We start from the raw sequence: 6,668 nt of genomic DNA, 5'->3' as shown, positions 1-6,668 counted from the left end.
AAGCCTCTCCTGAGACCCTCCTGAGTCCTGCCGCCCACCTGCCTGCCTGCCTGCCGGGGGCTCAGACCACTAACTTCCAAGTTACCTCCCAGTCTGGAGGTGGTCCAGAGAAGGAGGTGGAACCCCCAGGAGGACAATACGGCAGTTTGAGTTCCGGGTCAGTGACTGAGGTGAAGCCCTGGGTGGCAAATGGTAGGCTTGAGTCTGCACAGCTTGAGAGGGAGGTGGGGGCTTTTCCAGCTCTGGTGGACTGACCTCTGTGGCCAGCCTGCTCACCCCCAGGGGGCATGCTCGATTCAGTCAGCCTAGTCCTCCTCAGTCCCAGACACGGTGCTCTGAGAAGGCATTGCCAGGCCTGGGTGGACACGGGTTGGCCCAAGGTCTGCTGTCCAGTTTCACGGGGCAGAGAACAAACATCTTCCTGGGGCAAGGGAAGGTCCTGCCCCCCGTGGGAATGAGGCCCGAGGGAGGAAGCCCTGGGCACCCAGTGGCCTATGGAATACGTTCCCATGCCCACCAGGCCAGAAATGGGATGGAACAGTCTTCCAGTCGAAGGTCCAGCCCCAGCAGGGAAAGGCCAGGGTGTGAAGTCAGGTGCTGGGTCGCGCATGCCACAGGCCATGGCTGCCCTCGAGCAGCTCTGGGATTGACCACAGGGAGCAGGAGTCCACCAGAGCCAGGTGCCCTGTCCCTGTGCTGCAGTAGGATTGGCTATGACTGGCCAGGTGGCTTCAGTCCTCTGAGCCCCAGCCTCCTCACCCATAAAGCGGGTCTGAGAGCAGCCAGAGACCGGTCCCTTGGAAGGTGGTGCCAACAGGCCTTCAGGTGGATTCGTGGTGGGGTTTGAAGGCCAGGGTCAAGTCCGGGGCAGCCCTCAAGTTTCAGGCCTGACCTCCCAGAAGATAGAACGACAGTGTGCAGGGGTGGAGAAGGGGAGCATGTCTGATGGGAGGAGGACCAGCTATTAGGGTGCCCAGACCCCATCTGGAAAGTTGAGACCAGGCAACTGGACGGGGACGACGGGCTCGGAGAAAGGGCATCGCCATCCCAGAGGCACGCGGAAGGTGGAGGTGGAGGGGCCCCTGAGGGACGAGGTGTGGGCAGAGTCCAGAGGAGACCTGCACCAGAGAGCTCAGTGCTCGAGGGGGTAGGGGTGAGGGGGCAGGGGCAGTAAGGAGGGGGGAAACGCAGAGAAGCACCGAGAAGGATGGTCCCAAGGAAGAGGGGCCCGCCCATGGTGAGCACTGGAAACAGTCCGCAGGAGGCCCTGGTGGTACTGTGGGTTACGCATTGCACCGCTAACCTCAAGGTCAACAGTTCGAAACCACCAGCTGCACCTCAGGATTTCGGAAGAGGGGGTTTTCTACTCCCACGGAGAGTCACCACCTCAGAAACCTCTGGGGGGCACTTCTACCCTGCCCTCTAGCATCCCCGTGACTCCACGGTGGAAGGTTTGAGGCTGGGGTCTGCGGAATGGTCCTCAGCTGATCCGTCTGGGTTGCGGGTGCATGGGTGACATAGCGTGTGTCTGCAGGCTTTCTTTCATACTTTAAAATACTCACTGCCACCCAGTGGAGTCCGACTCACATAGGACAGGGTAGAAGCGCCCTGTGGGTTTCCGAGGCTCTTTACCGGAGCAGAAAGCCCGTCTCGCTCACGCAGAGCAGCCGGTAGTTTCCAACTGCGGACCTTTTGGTTCGCGGCCCAATGCATAACCACAAAACCACCAGGGCTCCTTTAAAATCAGACTGAAAAAGCAAACCCACTGCGCCGACGCTCGGCGACCCTACAGGACTGAGTGGAACTGCCCCTGGGGGGTTCCGAGACGGTCACTGGTGAGTGGGGGAGACAGCTCCATCTCTCTCCCACAACTTAAAGTGAAAGTGCTAAATCCTTAGGAGGGCAGACAGAGAACAGGAGGAGGCCAGGAAGGAGGTTGGAGAGGCAAGAAGGAGATGGGGGAGGGAGGGAAAGGAGGGGCAGAAGAAAATGACTAGAAACGGATGCATCCTGGTCAGAAACAAACAAGATGGGCCATCCCGGAAGCCCTCCGTCTGGAATCCGCCCGAGCCAGGGAGCGGGAACCAGCAGAAAGTAATGGGACTGCTGACACATTGTGAAAAATGTAGCCCGTGTCACCGAGCACTAGGCACAGGAATTGCTCAAAGGAAACCCAATTTGCTGTGTCAATTTTCACCCAAAACACGCTAACTTTTACCACCCCCTAACGTCAGCAGCCCGAGAACTCCCTTCCACAGAAACGCTGGCTGGCTCTCTGGCGGGGGGTGTCAGTGAGGTGGTGTTGATCACGGCAGCGCCCCCTCACCCCCCAGCAGCACCACCACCAGCACCCAGCTGGCAGTCAAAGTCACCTGGGGCGAGGGAGAGGAGAGGCCTGGCTAATCGCTCTCCCTAATTGAACTGACTGTTGCTGTCAGCTTGCAGAGATTAATGCCCAACGTGGCAGCAGCCAGGGGTGTGAGTCATTTCTAAATTACGTAATTAGAGAGCCTGCTCTGTCTCTCGGTGGCAGGAAGGAGTTAAGTCATCCGTCAAGCCTTCTAGGACAGCGCGATGACTTCACGGGAAGTGTCCCGGTTAGGACTCCTGCGGCGAGTGAGATGGGCCACAGCCACCTGCCCGTCTCACACGGTGCCTGTGACCCGGCAGTTAGGCCTTCCCATGGCGCTGTTTCAGCTGGCTCCTTTGGGGGGTATCTTAAGAGACGTACGGTCTCCTTGTAAAATTTCCAAATGGTACCCAAGGGCCACAAACAAAGTCCCTTAGAAATCAACTAGAAACTGTTAGCACTCTGGTTACACCGGAAATAAGTGTACTCCGTACATGTGTCAAAAACCAGAAAGACACCGAGGAGCTCAGAGTCATCCCTGAACCTACTATCTGGAGGTAATGGTTGTCAAACTTCAAAGGGAGCCCGGGGCTCGGCTCTGGCACCTGGCTGTCCCTCAACCCCTCAGCAGTCCCTCGTGCCCCGAGAGGGCATCAGGATGCCCTTCTGGAGCTCACGCAGCTCCGCAGAGACTGTGCAGGCAACTACACCCAACCCTCCCCCAAAGAGATGGGCCCTGGGATGGGGAACTGAGCCAGCCCCCGCCGTCCTGGGGTGTGCCTCTCAGGGCTGGGGCTGCATTCCAGCTACAGGCCAATCTGGAGAGACATGGCAACCGGCTGGCCTCTTCTGACTCAAGCCCAGAAAACCTCTCTGGGCCATTGTGTACAGGTTGCTCGACATTTGGAGGCTATTAGTAAACGGAATATCTACGTCTGGGTCTCGCAGGATTCGTTTCTAGTGTGGAGCAATACAAACCATTTGTGTCCACTGACCTTGGGTCCTGCAGCGTTGCAGAACACGCTCGCCAGCCTTGGAGGAGGCCCTGTGGGCTGTGCAAAGCTGGCTGGGCAAGCATGGCATGTGTGGAAAGGCAGTTTTACTTCCTCCTTTCTCACCTGGAGAGAGCTTGAGCTCGCTTAGAACAGCGGTTCTCAACCTGTGGGTCGTGACCCCTTTGGGGGCCGAACAACCCTTTCACTGGGGTCCCCTAAGCCCATCGGCAAACATATTTCTGATGGTCTTGGGAACCAACACCACGGGTCCACCCACAGGCAGATAAGCTGATCTGATGAGAAAGAAGCTATCTCAACCTTCACACGGACTTCCGCTTTTTAGGCAAACTGTCACAAAATGCAGCAATGTAGTTTACTGTTGAAGACTGTTACCCATGCTGCACCATGCTTCAAGACAAAATTACATTTATTTGTCATTAGAAATAAATATTTCACAATATATAGTTACGTATTATTTTGTGATTAATCACTGTTTTAATTACGTTCAATTTGTAACAATGAAAAGACATCCTGTATATTAGATATTTACATGACAATTCATCACAGTAGCAACATGACAGTTATGAAGTAGCAACAAAAATAATTTTATGGTTGGGGTCACCACCACATGAGGAACTGTATTAAAGGGTCACAGCATTAGGAAGGTTGAGAACCACTGTCTTAGAACTTCAGGGGAGGTAGTGTTAAAGAATTTGGCAAGACCAACAATTTAATCCATTTGAAATCCCCTTTGTCGCCTACATAAATGGCAAACACAGACGGAGACTCAACACATGGAGGACTAGGAATCGAGCCAACTCCTGCTATGGAAAGAGACCACAGAGAAGCTCTGTATCTTCCATCAGAACAAGGCAGGGGACTCACTGTGGAATAGACCATCAATGGCCCAGGCGCAAGTTCAAATGGAAGGGAAAGACAATTAGAACAAGATCTTAAGGACCAAAGTGCAGCCTTGAGTATATCCCTCCTTAAATTAGAAACCATGTCAAGGACCAATCAGACATACTGAATGAACCCTAATGTCCACAGACCAGACAAATGGTGGGACGACATCAAGGATTGCATGCATGAAGAAAGCACTAAAAAGATAAGAAGGGAGAGAGGGAGGGAGGCAGGGAGGAAGGAAGGAGGGGCCAAAATGGATGTCGGGAAGACTAAGAAACTTGCCACTGGATGTAGAGTAGCCAAAGCAAAAGGGGAAAAAAAACACAAAAAGAACCAAATAGAAGACAAAGGAAAGTGTTATAATGAAATGTGGCAAAGGCCTGGGGCTAGAAAACCAAAAAGGAAGAATACATTCTGCATTTCTCAGGCTGGAAGCACCGGAGGAAAGACTCAGCCCTGAGTTGCAATATTGAAGGATTCTAGGGTCAGAAAACATTTGAATGTGGTAGAAAGCAACCAAAGAAGCTGGAACGAATTCAAAGAGTTGCAGTACCAGGAAGAGCTGGTGGACATTAAAATATATGCTTAGCACGTGTTCAAAAACCCTGGTACTCGAGGAAGAAGTCCAAGCTGTGTGGAAGGCTCTGGAGAAAACCAAGGCTCTAGGACACGCCTGAACTGTTTCAACAAGCAGACTCAGCACTGGAAGCACTCACTCATCCATGCCCAGAAAGCTGGAAAAGCACTGTCTGGCCTTCCGATAGGGAAAGATCCACGGATGTGCATATTCCTTAGAAAGGTGATCTAAGAGAATGCAGAAATTATCCAATAATACCATTAGCATCATATGCAAGTAAAGCTATGGTGAAAATAATTCAAAAACATTTGCTTCAACACAGCCACAGAAATCTGTCAGAGAATCCAGTAGGGTTCAGAAGATGGCATCGATGAGGGATATCATAGTGGATGTTAGATGAATCTTGAATGCAAGCACAAAATACTAGAAAACACTGTCTACTTGTGTTTTGTTTCCTACGCAAAGGCATTTCACTGGGAGATTATAGATGACTTTGGGAAGAATGGAAATTCCAGAACACTTTACTCTTAGCTGTGTTCATGCAGAACCTGCACAAACACCAAGAACCAGTTGTTTGAACAGAACAAGAAGATACTGCATGGTTTAAAATTAGGGAAAGTGTGTGCGTCGGGGTCCTATAGGTTCACTACACTTATTCAATATGTGCCCTGAGCACGGAATTTGAGCCGCTGGTCCCTAGGAAGCACATGGCATCAGGATCAGAGGAAGGCTTATTGGAAGCCTAGCATATGTAGGATATGCACAGCCTTGCATGCTGACGGCGAAGAGGACGCCACGCTCTTGCTGATGTAGACAAAAGACGACAACAGCCCCTCCTGTAGGGATTACACCTGAACATGAAGAACACAGAAGTACAACTGGACCAACAGACAACAGCGTGCTAAATGGAGAAGAGACTGACATCGTCAAGGATTCCATTTCCCTTGGATTCATAATTAATGCCCCTGGAAGCAGCAGTCCAGGAATCGAATGATGTGCTGCACCGGGCGAGTCTGCGGCACAAGATCTCTTTAAAGGCGAAGCTATCACCTTGAGGGCTAAGCGCGCCCGACCTAGGCCATGCTATTTTGAGTCAGCTCAACCGCACTGGGCATCGGGACCATGAATGAGAAAGAGCAGAGACGGATGCCTCTGGGCGACAGTCATGGCGAGGACTATGAAACCTGCACGGACTCCCAGGAGAATGAACAGATCTGTCTTGGAAAAAGCACGGGCAAAGTTTTCCTTAGGAGCTGAGGATGGTGAGACTTTATCTTCCATGGTTTGGGCGTGTTCTCAGGAGGGACACGTCCCCGGAGAAGGACATCATGCTTGGTCCAGCAGAGGGGCAGAGCAGAGAGGAAGACCCTCAAGGAGGTGACTTGGCATGGTGCCTGCGATCGTGGCCTCAGACCTAGCGGCCTCAGACCTAGCGACAGTTGTTAGTCTGGTTTAGGGCCAGGCAGTGTTTGGTTCTGTGGTACACGGGTGTCCACAAGCCACAGCTGGTTTGGCGGCACATCACAACAGACTCTTCAAACGGCTGTGGTTAGGCCTTTTTCTGATCTTACGTGGAAAACAATCACAAGTAAGTATGATGCCAGGACAGCTTTTGTAGTCGTACCTACCAGTTTTAGAAAGCGTCTTTTTATTTCTAGTTAACAGAGTTTTATCAGGAAGGGATGGTAGATGTTTTTTGAAGTTCGTTTATTTTTAAGTTTCACTGACGTTCCATTTGCATATCGTTCATTTCAGTGGCTCAGTCAAGTTCATGAGAATTGTGCAACTATCACCCATCATCAATTCCAGGACATGTCCTCTTCCTTCTTCCCCCGGCTGT

At 51.9% G+C, this 6,668-nt stretch overlaps 1 protein-coding gene across 2 annotated transcripts in view; it reads right to left on the bottom strand.

The window, feature by feature from the left end:
* The window catches only part of WDR25 (WD repeat domain 25), a 162,460-nt gene that overhangs the window by 50,880 nt on the left and 104,912 nt on the right, over window positions 1–6,668 (bottom strand). The window lies entirely within an intron of this gene.

The sequence above is a fragment of the Echinops telfairi genome, unplaced genomic scaffold (genome assembly GCF_000313985.2).
Source record: "Echinops telfairi isolate 266 unplaced genomic scaffold, ASM31398v2 ScPeMD7_18;HRSCAF=68, whole genome shotgun sequence".
Lineage (NCBI taxonomy): Eukaryota > Metazoa > Chordata > Mammalia > Afrosoricida > Tenrecidae > Echinops > Echinops telfairi.
The sequence above is the reverse complement of the archived record's forward strand: the minus strand, read 5'-3'. Positions and strand labels throughout refer to the sequence as shown.